The sequence below is a fragment of the Equus caballus genome, chromosome 23 (genome assembly GCF_041296265.1).
Source record: "Equus caballus isolate H_3958 breed thoroughbred chromosome 23, TB-T2T, whole genome shotgun sequence".
NCBI lineage: Eukaryota > Metazoa > Chordata > Mammalia > Perissodactyla > Equidae > Equus > Equus caballus.
In genome coordinates, this window is record NC_091706.1 from 38,313,520 (window position 1) to 38,331,715 (window position 18,196).

The 18,196-nt window shown below is 35.2% G+C and overlaps 1 protein-coding gene across 9 annotated transcripts in view; it reads right to left on the reverse strand.

The window, feature by feature from the left end:
- RFX3 (regulatory factor X3) overlaps window positions 1-18,196 on the reverse strand; it is a 264,606-nt gene that overhangs the window by 242,336 nt on the left and 4,074 nt on the right. Inside the window, exon 1 of one of the 9 annotated variants that reach the window (XM_070248209.1) lies at window positions 5,821-5,908. The exons of the other annotated variants lie outside the window; for them this stretch is intronic. The gene's annotated coding sequence lies outside the window, so the exon portion shown is untranslated. Of the gene's footprint in view, window positions 1-5,820; window positions 5,909-18,196 lie in introns of those variants that run through there. 9 annotated transcript variants of the gene reach the window in all.

Consider the following 18,196-nt stretch of genomic DNA (forward strand, 5'->3'; position numbering starts at 1 on the left):
TATTTCCCAAGATATGTTTTTTCAAATTATTTCTACAATTTGTTTAGTCAAGGTCAAAAGGATGTTGATGTACAAAGGAAGAAGAGTTTTCTAATACTAAAATTTATAAAAGGAATGTGACACAAACACCTGATTAGAAGAGTGATATCAGCTAAAAACATATTTTAAAACTTCTCACACCACTTTCACTTTTTAACTACTACTACTAGTCACTTTTAAACATTTGAAAACTTGAAAAAAGGTATTAAGTCAACTGAAAATAAAGGTACTGTATAATCGGACTTTTAAAATGCAGAACTGAGGGTACTGAAAAAGACATCTTGAAATACATTCTATAAATCTGAAGGACAATTTCAGTTTCATCACATTATAAATGCCAAAAAACTCAAAGATATATATTTCATGATTTTTTGTGAAAGCAAATAGACAGAAAATCTTTAGAAAACATAGAAGAAACAAAGTATCTCAATAAAGAGGTAAAAATTACAGAGCACTAGCAAATTGTCTTTATGGAGTCTATACTAAATTTGGAAGATTATATTTAATTCCAACTCAAAATCTTAGACCAGAAATACTGAACGTTCACACTTCAAAATCTTAAATGATACTTGTTTGGAAACTAACCTTTATTCTTTTCATGATTTTCTTTTCATCCATCCCTCCATCCACGGAGGAGACTACACAGCATGGCAAAGCAGAGCAATGGACTGGGAATCAGAGCGCTGAGCCTAACTCAGCTGTGTTGGGTCTCTTTCCATACGTAAAAAGTGAGGGGAATAACAATGGGGCAGGCCGGGAGTGAAGAGGTATAGCTAAAACAAGATTAACCACAAGTTGTAACTATTAAAGCACAGTGATGGATACATGGGAATTCATTTCATTATTTCATCATACTGTTCTATTTTTGTGCATGTTTAAATTTTTCCTTAATAAAAAAGGGGAAAAAAGAAAAGAGTAGGCTTGCTCTCCAAAGTCTTTCATAGCTCAAACTTTTTTTTGTTTCATTGTTCAATCAAACATTGTCTAATGTTTCATTTATTTATATTTTTGATGGCAGAAATGTCAGGTGCCCAAGTTCAATAAACTCTGGCCTACAGGTTGCTAAAATGTGGGCACCTCTGACTTACTTAAGACACAAATGCCCGGGTATTTCTGCAAGTATAATCATTTAGCCAGCCTTTAAGGATGGAAATTTGGATTAGAAATAAATATTATTTATATAATTATATAAGTTCGAACAGCGAAAGGTAGTTTTTGTTTGTTTAAAGTTTCATAGCAATTTCTACTTTCTTAACTTAAATATGTTAAAAAAAATACACACATATTATATATATATCTTGTACCATTTTTGAAGAATTCCAATATAACACAATAGCCTCATACACTGTCAAACTGTACATTTCATAACGGATGACAGGCACATAATGCTGAATATCTGACACTGAACTGAAAAGGAAAATACGATTTTGACATTAGTACACTGAAAATCGCATTCTAAAAATATCAGCATGACAATCTATTTGTCAAAATAACAGAATTCAGGACAATTTGCCTCCATTAGTGACTTTTATTTATCTATATAACTTCTCATTTATGTCTTTTTTGCATAAACAAAATTTTACAAATAAATTCAATTCATAAAGCCCAGATTAAAGATAACTAGATAATGACAGATAGCTATGTTATATAAACAATGACATTCTAGTTTCATATCTTCCAAGACACTGCAGAGCATTTTGATCATAGAAGTCATCATATGCAAAGATTCTTTCTCCAGTTGAAATAAGCCATATAAGCAAACCTAGGATATAAACAACCAACTAGCAGTCCAGCTAATTCTAGTTTGTATTTTCTTAATTGGGATTTTTATTCTTAATATTTCATGTAACCATTCTTTCCAATTGTTTAGGATATATTTCACTGATAGTTACATGTATTTCAGAAGAATCTCCAACTTGGAGGCAGGTAGGGTGAACTCGGGGAATTAAAAATTCCCCGAGACTCTAAGGTCTTTCCAATCTTCCTATTTAAAACTGCAACTTCCTCCATTCTCATCATCAACCCTCTCTATTCTCCCTCTTTCTTTCTTTTTCTCCATAGCATTTATAACCATATCTTACAATACTCATTTGTTTTCTCTCTCCATCTCTCCCCCTTCAAAACGAAAAAGTTAGGGGTCAGCCCAGTGGCATAGTAGTTGAGCCTGTATGCTCCACTTCAGACGCCCACGGTTCACAGATTTGGATCCTGAGAACAGACCTAGCACCACTCGTCAAGCCATGCTGTGGTGGGATCTCATATAAAATTAGAGGAAAATTGGCACAAATGTTAGCTCAGCAACAATCTTCCTCAAGCAAAAAGAGGAAGATTGGCAACAAATGTTAGCTCAGGGCCAATCTTCCTCACAGAAAAAAAGAAAAAATTAAAAGCAGTTTTTAAAAGAGTCTCTTAATCTGCTTGTTTCCTTACAGAAAACCATAGTTTCAGTGAATATATCTTGAAATAATATATAAATGAAAAGGTTGAACATTCAGGAAAAGGTATGTAAAAATGATGAAAGGCAGCAAAGAAAGCAGAAAGAAAAGTACCATGTAAGGAGAGATGTAAACAATTAGGACTCTTTAGTAGAGAAGGAAGGCTAGCATCAATGAAGGTATCAATATTTTAAATATATAAAGCCACATTTGAAGAAATATACAAAATTTATCTCTGTCAGACCTTGTTCAAATGTCACCTTCTCTCTAAGGTCTTCCCAATCTTCCTATTTAAAACTGCAACTTCCTCCATTCTCATCACCAGCCCTCTCTATTCTCCCTCTTTCTTTCTTTTTCTCCATAGCATTTATAACCATATCTTACAATACTCATTTGTTTTCTCTCTCCATCATCCCCAATGGCTTGAATGTAAGCTCCTCCAGGGCAGAGGCCCGATCAGCCTTGTTCACTGCTGTATCCTCCACGGCCGTTCACTGCTCAGCCCATATTGTATGTACCAATATTTGCTCAACAAATACATGGATGAACATAAAAAGCAAAAATGAGCTTGTACACCTAAACTGATTCTAGAAATTGAAGGGAACCCCTGAGCCTGGAGAGAGATTAAGATGACTTCACAACTATTAGTAAATTCACCAAACTCATCACCTCAAGAGATGGTACAAAATGAAAATACACTGATTAAAAAGACAGGTGCATAAGCCAGCCCTGATGGCCTATTGGTTAAAGTTCAGCTCTCACTGCTTCAGTGGACCAGGTTCATTTCCCGTTCATGGAAACATGCCACCTGTCTGTCAGTTGCCATGCTGTGGCAGCAGCTCACATAGAAGAACTAGAACAACTAACAACTAGCATATACAACCATGCACTGGGGCTCTGGGGAGGGGAAAACAAGAGGAAGACTGGCAACAGATGTTAGCTCAGGGCTACTCATTCCCTGCAAAAAAACAAACAAAAAACAAAAAAGAAGACGGGTGGATGGATTTATATTTTACCACACAAAAAAAACAAAGGTTTTCTAGGAGAAAGGCTCGGTAGCAGACACCAAAACAGATAACCCTATCTTTCCACTGAGCGACCCTTAGTGGAATATCACAAACACAACCACAGATCCTACTACTGTAAGAATTCCATTCTGATACCACCACTTGCCTTGCTGTAAGCCTGGAACTCAAGGACCAATTCTATACTTTTGACATCCCAACAGGAATAGTGAAGTTAGGCAGCAGAAGGTGAAACTCAAGAGGTTCGGGGTATTCAAAGTAGTCCCCCAAAAAGCAAAGTTCTCATAACGGCCCCCATGTCTCTCCCATTTTAAGCAGCATTAGAAATTCCCACTCCTCGGGCACAACCAGAAAATAGGAAGAAGGTACTGGATCATAAAAGGCACTCTCCAACTTTGAAACTAAGGAATTAGTCATGTCAGACACTAAGGAAATCCCAGGCAAGTCTAGAATTTCATACACACGTATACATATACATATATACAAACAGAGTTAGGTAACAAAATGTCATTTGAAAAGGTAAGAGGAAAAGAGAGCTTGATTAAGGTCAGCCCAAATCTATTGCCTGCTAGATGATGCTATATTTGAAGAAATACCCAAAATTCAGAATTCATAGCCATTAAATCCATTTTAAAAACTGGAAGAAAATAAATCCATTTGGAATAATAGAACTGCATTGCTCTAATGGTCATTATAAAATCAGGCTAGACAAAATTATAAAATGGTTAAATGTGTTTTCTATAATTTGTTTAGAGACAAAGATAAATGATCAGAGGCTTAAAAATAATTAATCGTTGATTCCTTCTACCAAGAAAGGACACTGAGTTTTGCACCAAGTTCAAAATATATTTAGTCTTCTGCCCTCAAGATCCTTACAAACAATTTGGAAAGGTCAAACATTTACAAGCAAAAATCTAAATCACGGGGGCCGGCCTGGTGGCACAGCGGTTAAATTCGCACGTTCCACTTCGGCGGCCTGGGGTTTGCCAGTTTGGATCCCAGGTGCGGACATGGTGCCGCTTGGCAAGCCATGCTGTGGTAGGCGTCCCACATATAAAGTAGAGGAGGATGGGCACGGATGTTAGCTCAGGGTCAGGCTTCCTCAGCAAAAAGAGAAGGATTGGCAGCAGATGTTAGCTCAGGGCTAATCTTCCTCAAAAAAATAAACAAATAAAAATCCAAATCACTATTCCCAATCAGTAGCAGAGTTAATTAGAAATTCATTGGAAGTGAACCCATCAAGTTAGGAATTACACTATCTAACTTTAGGAGAGAAGAATTTAAGTAGGGTGGGAAACAATTCTAAGCAGAATAAAGGATAAGAACCAAGTTAGAGAGAAAAGAAATGACAAGGCAGAATTCAGGTGTCCACAGGGTAGTAATAGCAATTGCCATTTACTAAGCACTTACGTGTCACAGTGCTGTTTGTCTATGTCATCTAATGTAATCTTAAAAAAAAAAATCATTTAAGGTAGTTTTTATTAGCTCTATTTCACAGACTTTAAGTAATCCACCTAAAGTTAAACTACTAATCAGTAACAGAGCTGGAATTCAAACCCAGGGCTGTTCACGCTCTTAACCAATTATACAACATCATAAGCCAGGCTAGCCAGAAAAGAGAAGTTACAAAGCAGAGTGGTGAAACATAAGTTCGAAAATGTACACTAGACTGCAGCCTTCCTAACAGCACTATAGCAGTTTTGCAGGACTCAATAAATATTTCTTAAACGATTCTGATGAATAGGCAATGAGGAACCCTGAAAGGTTCTGACCCAGAAACATAAACTCTGGGCTATTTGAAAACATCCAAAGTACCTTCTTTTCAGCGGATACTATTAATCTGTATTTAGAAACAGTTTAAGTAGAAACTTATCCAGATTATAAATTCATATTAAGAACACATTCCATGTTTCAGAATCTTCCTCTTTATATCCAACAAATATAGCAGTCTAGTATTTAGTTACTCTGGTAACTGAATATCTATATTCAAATCTTAGTTTAAGATTTCATATTCAGCGCTCCCTTTTCATCTGAATTACATACTCTCTTCCTATCAGTATTTTCTGTTCTGTTTTACAGGCCAGTAGGTATGTTGGCAGATCAGGAATAAAGTTAAGTCTAAAGTAAATTATTTAGATCCTCCAAACCACAAAAAAACCTTTTCTTCAATTAATAGAAAGCAAAATCAATTTAATGCATTGTGTTCCAAGTCTCTCAATTCAGGTGAAACAGCGCATTACATTAAAAAAATAAAATCATAAAGACTAAGAATGAGGAACTTCTAGGCAAAAATGCAAGAGCTAACTAATATTTCATCATACCTTTGTTTATCATATCTCCTTTTTTATTGAAGGTGAAGATAAATCCAAAGGGAGCAGTTTTACAAGAAAGGTTTGTCCATGGGGATTTACCTTGTTAAGAGCAAATGACAAACGGCTGTCTCCTTTGGAAACCTACTCCTGTTTTATATAAATGTATCCTTTCAGATTCGGTACCACAAACGGGGCGGGTAGGAGCATCAGGTTACTGCTAGAAAGTTCAGTTATTTGTCATTTTCTTGGTCTCTCTTAGATGGATTGTTTCAATAATCAGCAGGGATAGTGCTCAAACTGTGCATCTTTATCACAAAACAGATACCAAAACTAAGTTCAAGCCTGATCTCAGAGATTTACTTCTAATTCTACAACACACACAGATGTACAGAGGGAAAAAATAAGACAAAAATCTTGATAATTACTTATTCCTGCCACAGTCTCATACTATTAATCAGTAAACAACATGTCCTTCCAAAAATTCAGATTAAGAAAATAAGAAGTCATAAGACAGTGTAACTGCTGGTATTGCTTCTGGTTGCTACGGAATAAAGGGCAGTCCCTTCACATCCTCATTCTGTTGGTTCTCTCTTACTTAAGAGTGCTGCAACACCTTTAGAGCCCAGCCGGGCAAGCCTCAGCTTGTACCACGGATGTCAGATGCCAGTATTTTACTTTTGTTCGACAAGAGAGTGACCTAGAGGAACAAAGTTTCAATTTTAAAACTAGTAATTCAATGGATTTTTACAACAATCTTTAGAATGATTAGACTCACCCTTATCCTCATCAAAAAAGTAAAGAGGCACAGGCCAGATCTGAGAAGTATTTAAAGTAACACATTGATTGTGACATACATCACTAACACCCAGCAAGAGGAAATACCAATGATAGGAATAAAAGTATAATATTTTTCTTTTTTAAAAAATCTAGCAAGTATGGTATTTCCCCCTAAATAGACAGCCTATTTATGATTTGGGAAAATATTTTAAAATTTTATTTCTATGTCGTTCTAAAATAAAGCAATTAAATAATGATCTACATACCAAAAATTATAGTTGGAGGTAAAAAATTAAGATATTTATTCAAACTTGAATGCAGAATTATAAAACTTTCATTTGTTTTTTCTAGAAAGAATAGTTCAAACTTATAGATAAAATACGTAAGTATTCTGAATACTAAAGGCAACACATTTGGGTTGTTCGCCTTTAAGAAAAATTTTGCACTAGCTGTGATACAACACGAGAACACGGGGAGGAGTGAGGAGCCTGGGGTTCAACAGCCCCAACTCTAATAAATGTTACACATCATTGTGCAAGTCACTTAACCTCTGTTTTCTTATCTTTAAAATAAGTGGGAGGCAGTGAGGGGGGTTAAACTAGACAACCTCCAAAGTTTGTTCCAACTTAAAAATTCTGACTGTAAAATAAAACATCCTAATTATGTCTCTACTGGAATCCCATGTATTTGCCCCATTTGGAAGCATGGGTAACTCGGGTAAAGGACTTATTCACCTCTTCAATTTCTACTCTAGCACCCTGACTGCCCCTTTTGGTGCAGAGCCAGACATAGTAAAGGGACAAAAGAATAGCGCAGTAGAATAGTTAAGCAGAAACAGGGAGAAAGGCTGAAGCTGAGCCCCCAAGGAAGGAAAACACTCATCATAGCAGGTTTGAGGTTTCACCTCCAGACCCTAAAGCTTAGCTGCTATGCAAACAGGGTCAGGTTTTAAAATACAAGTCAATTCTTGGATAAAGCTTTTCTTTACATGGTGTTCTTCCAAATTAGAACATTAAGTTGTTTGCTATTGGGGAGTTACTCCAATACAGAATAAGTAAACCAATATTATTACTCTCACATTGGAAATGGTTTGTTTTTAAATTATACCTTATGACATAAATGCAGTGGTAGCCAAATTTTTAAAAAAACTTTTAAACTCTAGAATAAAATTACCAGTGCTTTTATTGACACTATATTGAATGTAAAATAATAAAAAAACAAATAAAATTATACTTTGATTCTAAGTATAAGGTACCTAAAAGCATAGAAAAACTTATTACAAATAATGTTTACGTTAATATTAACATTAAATTCATAACAAAATCTTCCATAAATATTACTTAAATTAACACGTATATTCCATGATCTTTTGTTTTGCAGGGTTAAATTTATGTTTTGTTCAAACACTGTTTGGCTAATTAAGGTTTAATACTGGTGTTCTCTTGTATATATTCCTTTCGGAAAGTTTAAATATATGAGAATTTAATATACAGTATCACTTAACTTAGATATTTCCTAACGGCAGAAAGAATTAAATGTAACCCTCTGAGAAAAGAAATGGTAGTTTAGTTATGAGATAAGATCATTTAGTGTATCACTTTGGTAATTTTGTATCACTTTACTATTCTGTCTGGATAGTTACCCTGTAGTAGAAATATTTTAAAAGACTGCTAAAATATTTTAAGTCATATATATTTCTATGGAATCTTTCTGATCAGAAAGAACTTTAGCAAAGCTATATAAGCAAAAAAAAGCAGGCCTTACTTAATGTAATACATTTACTTCTTCATGTCTTAGTCATTTAATTAGATTCAAACAATAAGGAAACATCAGCTTTTAAATAAAGAAATTTAGGTCTACACTTTGTGTTGTTTACTAAAATGCCATTAATCATTTGTTATACATATTAGTCTGCTCATTACAGAATAATTTCCAACATGAATAATGGATTATTTTTTTGCTATAGCACTGGAAAATAAGCTGCTTTCATACCTACATGACTATAGTCAAATAAAAAAGCTAAGAGACCCTCCTCATTCCCTGAAGATAGTGAATCAGAAAACATTAAACTGCTTTGAATGATGTCAGAAGTTATGAGTACGTCAGCTCTTACCAATGGATATCTCTTCCTTTATATTCTATTATGTCTCAGTAACTGAGCAGCTAAGTTTGATGGGAATACTCCAGAAGATAGTTGGTTCTCTTCCCTTATCAACTTACAAAATGGCTCTTAACAGTTCACCTAAATTTACCCCAAAACAAGTTAAAAGAATGATGTATGAAAGATTAACACCATTTCACCTCTAAGAGGTATAACTCAAACAGTTGTTTTCCTGCGTCCTGCAAACATGGGCTGCTGTCCTTGTGCTTGCTCTCTTTTTAAACGTTAGGTCAGATTTCAAGTAGAAGAGCCTCAAATTACTAAAGAAAAGACTTGACCAACAACTAAGAATAAACTTCCTGATTTAGAAATGCTTTGAGAAGAAACATGGAGATCAATCACTTTTAAATATTTCATCTTAAACATAATATAAGCATTGCTTCAAGTCTACATTGAGTCTGTTCTTAACATTAAAGTTTTTTCAGAGCAAAACAGGATAAAGAAGGATTCAAGTTTATTTCAATAAACAAATATTTCGAGGCTGGCCCCGTGGTGTAGTGGTTAAGCTCGCACTCTCTGCTTCAGTGGCCTGGGGTTCACGGGTCTGTCAGATCCCAGGCACCGAGGTACCGCACTGCTCAAGCCATTGTGTGGTGGTATCCCACATACAAAACAGAGGAAGACTGGCAACAGATGTTAGCTCAGGGCCAATCTTCCTCACCAAAAACAAATAAATAAATATTTCAAATTACACAGCTTTAAGAACAACAGAAGGTACTAATTGTTAAATCTGTGTGATGGGAACATGAGGGTTCATTACACTGTTCTCTCTACTTCAATGTAAGTGTTTTTTGTTTTTATTTCCACAAAGATTGGCACCTGTGCTAACAACTGTTGCCAATCTTCTTTTTTTTTCTGCTTTTATCTCCCCAAACCCTCCCTGTACACAGTTGTATATCTTACTTGCACATCCTTCTAGTTGTGGGATGTGGGACGCCTCCTCAACGTGGCCTGACAAGCAGTGCCATGTCCGCGCCCAGGATTCGAACCCTGGGCCACCGCAGCAGAGTGCACGAACTTAACCACTCGGCCACGGAGCAGGCCCCTCAATGTAAGTTTTAAAAGTTCCAAATTAAGAAAGTTTTAAGAATATATACATTTATGGTACTCAGTTTTCCACTATATACTGGCTTCCCAAATGTAAACTGCTTTAGATATTAGATAGTCAGATATCCCAACTGAATATACTAATTTTGTATATTTTGTATGCTATTATATTGTATAACTTTTTAATAATAAAATAATTACAAGAAGCTCTAAGGCAATATCTCCACTTAATGCTTTTCTATATACAACATTATCAGTGAAATCCCATACAATAATAGTCAAAGGTCCCAGAGCCTTATTATAAATATTTCCAACAAATAAAAACACAAATGTGATGTCCATAAAAAAACTTAAGTACAATCTGTTCCTCAGCCTCCTCTATTAGTTAAATTACAGTAAGGCAAAAAAGTGATATTCATCCAACAATTATTTTACCATTCATACTTTGATTTACCCATCTTACCTTATTTTTATCTTTATTTCAAAATTCTCCACTAATTTCATCTAACGTCATTTTCAATATCTCCTCCTACACTTCTTTTTTATCTTTACTGATTCCCAAATCTCATCTCTGTCACTTTTGTAGCCTTCTACAATTTGAAACCTTAAAAAATATGCCCACATAGCTGGGAATACGCAATTGTGTATCTAATACCTCATTGCTCTCTTTTCTTTCAAACCTTAAAATCCAATAGAAATCTAAGTCATTTTGGGATTCCTAAATTAACCAAACTAGTATTGGCATTAAATACACATTGATATAAATCCTTTAATTCCTCATTCAAAAGTAAAGCTAAAGGACAACAACATAAAATTACAATCTTAGAGACTAATACATCCAATTTTCTCTTAGGCCTCTCCTAGAATGTTTCTGAATCAAATATTAGAAATAACATTAATAGTAGTAGTGGTAACATTACCAGCTTTGCTGAATATGGCAAACTGGCTTTCTTATACAGTCCCTAACGACCCTTCTTTCTTTCTACCTTGTTCTAAGCATTGTTCATACTCTAGTTTTTCCAATTACACAATCCTGCCCCAATTTACCCTCATTCGTACCCTATTCCTTCAGATCAGGGAGTTGCCCTGGGCATGGGGTGTCATCTGTTGGCATTCTTTCTAAGGTCTGTAAATCAAAAGGTAAGCTGGAACCTCAAAGCTCACATATGATGCACCACCCAAGACTGTGCTGTAAGATTTGGGAAATTTCAGACAGTAATGTAAATTAACAAAAATATAATATAACAGAGAGGCTTATATTATCCAAGAAAGAAGCTTTTACTTCAAAGTGCATCAAGGCAGCAGGACTGGAGATGAGCGAAGTGTGAGGATCACTACAATGATCTCCTTTCACAAATTACTCTGATCTACATCTCCAGTCCATGGTCACTTGCATTTCCATTAACACCAATAAATGCTCAAGCACGTCTAACCCAATCAACATAGTAAAATAAATCACCTTCCAATTTCAAAAATAAAATCCCACGTCACTTCCAAGCCATATGGTTACCAAACCTTTGCTGAAATATAAATCCACATCTATTATACAGCTGTACTCATTCAACATTATTTCAAAGGTTTCAAATTTCAAAACCCAGCAGACTCCTAAAAATAAAGGAACAGATCAAATATTGACCCAGTAGCATAATACCTTAATCTACTATAATTGACACAAATTACAACTTTTGTCTTTGACTATAATTTAATTCAACTTAAGCATTCATGGCCTTTGGTAACTAAAGGTAGCCTCTAAAAGCCATCATATAATCTGAGGCACTATTAAAAATTGTTCCCAAAATCACTCAAAGGTCATTCAAAGAACTTCAAACATTTCCCCAAATTTTCTTTGCCTCAAAAAAATAGCAGTAGAGTGGTTACAAGACATGTATAATGCAAAAACTAGTAAGCAAACATGGCATTGATAGAATTTCTCAAGCACCAAGTGAAAAGTACATTAATATGACTTTCTCAAGGTCTACAAACATATACACAAACATAACATCTAAGCTAAACTCAATTTTTCTTACTATAAGTACACCCAAAAAATATAAAGTGACCTTTAAACAAAATGTTTAAAAATGTCCTTTATAAGTACGTAATAGGATCATGTTGTAAAACAAAATCTAACCTTACATGGTGTCTAAGTATTAATTTTTCATGTTAGGTTTTCATTGTGGCACATCAAAATACATACTGTACATTTAAAATGGTAAAGGTAATTTTAAGATCACTAATATAGTATCTTTTCATGTGTTTTTTTATTAATGACTCTTATGCTGACAATTCACTAAAACTCATCTCCAAGACTGTCATCAGAGATAATCAGATGCCAGTCAGTGAAAGCCTGATGTGACAGATTATACCCTTTGGTTCTTGAAGATGTCAGCCTAAATAGGAGCAGGGGAAAACCCTAAGTTCTACTGCAAAAAAATATATCCACAAAAAATCTACCCAAAGCAAAATGAAGAGAGGAGAAGTTAAGGCATCATTTCCATTATCTGGCACAGGAACCAGATTTTCTCACTACTCCTTTCTTTTATTCCTACCTTTCTAAAGCTGTGCATGACTAAATCACAACACAGGCTCCTCAGAAGGATATTACTGTACATCCACTAACGTACTAAGGGATAGACATATACAGACAAAGTCAGTCTTGCGGAGAAAAAGAATGACTGACAAAAGTAATAAGATGCCTATCCTCACAAAGTATATGTACTCTGCACAATACTAAAGCAGAAAAGGAATGAGAGCTGGAAGAAACATTGGATCACCTGAGTTGATTCTGTCTCCCCACTCCCCGTGCCCCCGATCCCCACCTCAACCCCGTTCCGTTGCCCACCAAAACTTCACAGTCCAGGAAAACGAACTGGGTAGAGGACGCAATGTACTGGTATTTAACAATGGAAACAGGATATGATTTCTAAATGTATCTGCTTCTTCCTGCCTCCCTCCAGCAACCTCCCTCACCTCTCCACAGCTAAAGCATGGAAGAAAGAAACCCAGCTGACAAGCAAAGAGTTTCTAAAATGGTTTTGCACATTAAGATAAACTATGCTGACTGAAACGGAAGAGGGCCAGATACACTTACAAGGATGATAGTTATTATATTGAAATGTATGAATGCCGTCAAGTATTTCAATCTGAAAGTAGTTCAAACACTTAGATATGTTTATATCAATAAAAAATAATCATTCAAGAAAATATAAAAGCAACAATAATTACCATCTATTAATCTTTCACATACTCCTTATTAGATTGGTAAAAGAGGTGAGATACAGCAGAATATAAGACTTATCTTGAACTGATACAAACATGCTTTCTTTCATAGTCTGCAATGTTCTAAAATCTTGATAAGTCCACTTGCCAAATTAACATTAAGGTAAAATTTTATGAAAATGCACACTTCTTACCAAAGGACACAATTTTTCTGCTACCAAACCTGAATAAAAAGAATGCTTATCCAAGTACAAACAATATTCAGAAAAAAGAAAAGGAGTAAGTATTACCATTAGAAAAATATAAAAGAATATTAATGTGGATGATGACAATGCTTCCCAGGGTGGGGCCCCAAAGTAGTCCAAATGCCCTCAGAACTTGCCTAGACTCCTGCACAGGACTTTAGTTCTTTTCAAACCAGCTGAATAGCATGAAGGAAAGAAAAAGTCAAGGCTTTAATACCTGGGGAAGAAATGAAAAATGAGATAAACAGAAACCTAAATTAATTTTCATTGCTTCTGATGAAAGAGAGAGCTCCCGTTATTTTTCCTTCTCTCTCTGTCATATTGCCTATCCACATACTTGGGAAATTATGTCCTGTTTTAAATATTCCATTGGTGAGCAACAGGCAGGAGCCCCAACTGTCAGACACTTGTCTGGCACACAGACACAGAGGAGCTGGCTGGGCAGGAGCTCAAGCTGGGAGACTCAGCTCATTCCTACGTGGGTGATGAAATCAGGGTATTTGGCCACAACTCCCTACAGGGGCCACTGAAATGGCAGAAACTTCTGAGACTGACATAGGTATGGTCATTATGCTAGACCTAGGCTCTGGTTTTTTCTTTGTTGTTCTTATCAGAAGAAACAATAGGGAAGCAAAATGCTAGCCTTTGAGTCCATTGGAAAAGGAAACATCAATTCCTGGCTCCCTGTTGCTGGCATGTTTCCCTTTTCCCAGGGCCAACCTTGCCATGGAATTATAGACCTTTAGTGCTGGAAAGGACTTTAGAGATCACACAGCCCTACTGTTTCACTTTACAGATGGAGAAACTGAGACCCACAGGGTTTAAGTGACTAGCTAAGGTTTTACAGTTTGTGGCCGACTGAGTAACAGAACAGAACCTCTGTTTTCTCCTTTTTACTTTCCTTTGGCTGGCACTTTAGAAGATCTTTATTTCTCAGCCTAGTCGCCCTCTCTCCTTTCTCTTTGCACATCACCTCTCAATATATCTGTCTCCCCTAACCAACTAATGTACTTTTATTTTCAGGCCAGCTGCCTTAATCTGTTTTCCTGGGCTCAGCTCCTGTTAGCCCTTCCCCATTTCTGCCTCAACAGGAAGCACCAGGAACCTCTGGCAGCCCGGAAAATTTACCGTAAAGAAAGGCAAACAGATTGGTTTCTAATAAAAGGAGTGAAAAAGAATAATACAGGGGTTAAGAGTCAGCAATGGGCAGGCATATGTGATTGTGCAAACACCATATTTTTGGACTAGACTAGAGATTTAACCTAGTGCTTAGCCAGAGGCCAGTACATAGCCAGGTGTAGAAAGGGAACCTCTTGGAGCAAAATCACGCTTGGGTTACATCATTAGTAGAACAAGGATATGTACTTGTTTAAGAGGGCAGTCAGATGCAGAGAAATTCTAAGGAAAAAATACAATAGATAATTGAAATTGGTGATGACATACAACCTTATCATCTAAGTCACATTTCCTAGCCTTTTCCCAAAAGTTCTTTTAAAAATGTGTGTGAAGGGGCTGGCCCTGTGGTCAAGTGGTTAAGCTCGTGAGCTCCGCTGCAGGCGGCCCAGTGTTTCGTTGGTTCAAGTCCTGGGAGCAGACATGGCACTGCTCATCAGACCACGCTGGGGCAGCGTCCCACGTGCCACAACTAGAAGGACCCACAACGAAGAATATACAACTATGTACCGGGGGGCTTTGGGGAGAAAAAGGAAAAAATTTTAAAAAAAAAAGTGTGTGAAATTCATCAGAGAAAGGAAGCAGAGAAGGTGGCTGAGCTGAAAATCTGCCTACTTCATATGTTGGGGCTAATTATCTATAAAAATAATGTAAAAGGAGTTGTATAATTAATTAAACACTTAACAGAAGTGAGGAGGATGGAAGCAGGTAAAATGAGGGAGGCAGGTAAAAAGCCTGTACAACACACAATGCTTCGGCAGAAAAGATGATACACGGTACTAGGCAAATTTTCAACTGTAATGTATAAATCACATTTCCAGTTTGAGAAAGATCAGGGCTATTTAGATCACTCTAAAATGAGAAAACATTTCATTCTTAGTCAAAATGCTTAGAAAAAAATAGACAGCAAATTACTAAATTTCAACTTTGGATATAGCAGCCAACTAAAATGAAAGGGAGCCAAAGGTGACATTTTTCCTCTATAATTTCATACCACATGTTTTACTATACAATGTTCCAAGGTTACTTTATACCTCAAAACTGGAGTTGGCAAATTACTGCAAAATTACTTATTGCCACACATATACAAGTAATGATGATCTCACACATTTTTCTACCATTAGTAAAATAACAATGCTAAGCCATGCATTATAAAACTGTAGAATAATTCCTTGATGAACTCATCTTTATACAACTATTTATTATTTTTATATATTAATGACTGTATTTTGTATAAAGTTTATTAATAGGGTTCAAAATGTTTTCAAATGAATTCATGTATAACAGCTGTGAAAAAGAAAATATAAATTGGACAATGAAATGGACAATGGGAAGAGTTTATGAAATGTTGCATCATTAGTTCTCAGTCCGAGATTGCTGGATTAGGAGATCTATCCAAATATAGTAAGAGAAATCCATTACAATGAGGCTGCAGAGTAAAAGCAAAATATAACTTTGGGCATCCTACTAATTCAGTATAATAACAAGACTGGTTATCAAATGGTAATCCAAACCTATGGTTGATAGCTTTGTGTCTTTGATTTATTTTTAAAAGGGAGGAGAAGAGAATAATTATTTAATGAGTACAGATTGTGGGCAAAGTCTTTCAGAATTTAGGGGCACTGGGAAGGAGATGGTCGGAGCATATTAAAAGGCAAAAAGATTAGAACGGGTATCATCTCAGTATTCCCTAATGATAAGAGCCAACATGTAATGAACACGTATTCTGTGCCAAATACTGAGCAAAGGACACTACATGAATTATTTCTTTTAGTCTTCACACAACCCCATAAGGCAGGTAAGATTGATCCTATTTTTCAGATGAGAAAACTGAGGCTAAGTGAAGCTAAATAACTTGTCCAAGGTCCCACAGCTAATAAGATTATCTGAAATCTGACTCCAAAGCCTGTGTTCTTAATCAATATACTTCTCCCATTGATCTATTTAAAGAAGAAAACATATACCTATTTGATACTCTAGACTGGAATTTTTTAACTGACTCATTTTCACTATGTACATCCTGTACTTTGATATGAAATATAAAATTTCAAATATAGCGGTTTTGAAACAACGTCATATAATACACTTTAAAAATCTTAGTGGCATAAACAAACTGGTAAACTGCAGGATCACATTTTTAAAAGAAAAATGTCTAACCTATTTTAACAAGACTAGTATTTAAAAGTATTGTTATTCTCTATTGATGTTTTGGATTCTTTGTGACAGCCAATACATGAAGTACTATGTCTTATAAAGGTACTTTAAAAAAAAAATCACATTTTGCTGATTGTGTTTAAATGTGGAATAATAGCATAGATAAATCCATTATCTATAGAAAACAGTTTATATGATGTAACTATATCTTTCTAAGCTTACTTGAGGAAGATACTATGAGCATTTCAGTATTTGTCTTTTAGAAAATACACTGCCAAGGAAGGAAAGACAATGATGCAAGAAGAGCCCAAAAGATTGGATCCAACAGTTCTCCTAAAAAACACTCACTGAACAAATATGGAGACACAGAAAGCAATATACGATCACTTGCAGTTTAGTAGTATATGGCACAGAGCAAGGCAGAGAATCTAAAACTTTTCAGATAATAAAGCCAAATTCAATATTCAAACTAGACTGCTCCAATGGCATGAAGTGGAGACCAAATTCTCCAGACTATTTTTAATATTATTATTGTTGTTGATTTAATTAGCCTGATTATTATTACTGCTTATACTTTTGAGGTAGCTTTTTCAGTTTACACCATAAAAAGCATATCACTTAATTATGCCATATAAAAATGTTCTAAGAATGTATAATATATTGACGTGCCGACAACGCCAAATTGACAAGCACAAAGCCACACTGCCAAAATAGTATAATTCTCAAGTTAAACTAAATTTTTAAGACTGAGATTGAAATACCTGCATATGAAAATAATCAATGTATATGCCTATAGGACTCATGCTGACATTAAGACTATGTCAAAGATATCAATCTTGACATTGTTTTATGTTGTGCTAATATATATTAGCAGAGAGAGAGAGACAGGTCTTGATATAAAACTACCAATTAAGACAGTATATTAAGTTTAAACTCCACGGAAATAAGGCTATTATATGCTTGAATGCATACATAATTAAAATTTTTGTTTAAATAAAACTTATAATCAGTTAACATTCTTAGTGATAACAATCTCATGCTGCAAACAGCACAGCACCCTCTGGTGCATCTGTTATGAGATGTATAAAATTCGCACAAAGGATAGAATCAGAGTAAAAATGAACCTTAGAAATCAATAGGTTGATACTCTTTTATTTACTCCAGCACATATTTTTAAACATTGAGGCTCAAAAACAATTTTCACTTAAAAAGAGCACTAAAACTTTATAGTAACAATTGAAGTCAGGAAAATGATTTTGTTTAAAAATATATAAAATAATGAACCAACAAAAACAATACTGGTTTCCAACATTTAACATTCACATTAAAATAATGCTGTCCAAAAAAAGTTCTTTGAGTGTGGGATGGCAAAAGTTAACTTGTCCTATTAACCAAATTTCACTTTACTTAAATCTGCCTTGGCTTTTTGCTTCAGATAAATATGATTAAATTGTGAAGTACTCCTGAGTACTTTTTTTGGATTCACAGGGAATTTACCATTACTTTTAAGAATTTTTAAGGTGTTTTGTGAAAACATCTGCGACTTATACAGTATGAAAATAGAATGATATTCAGATATAAAAAAGTTATGTTAATTACGAACCTTAATTTG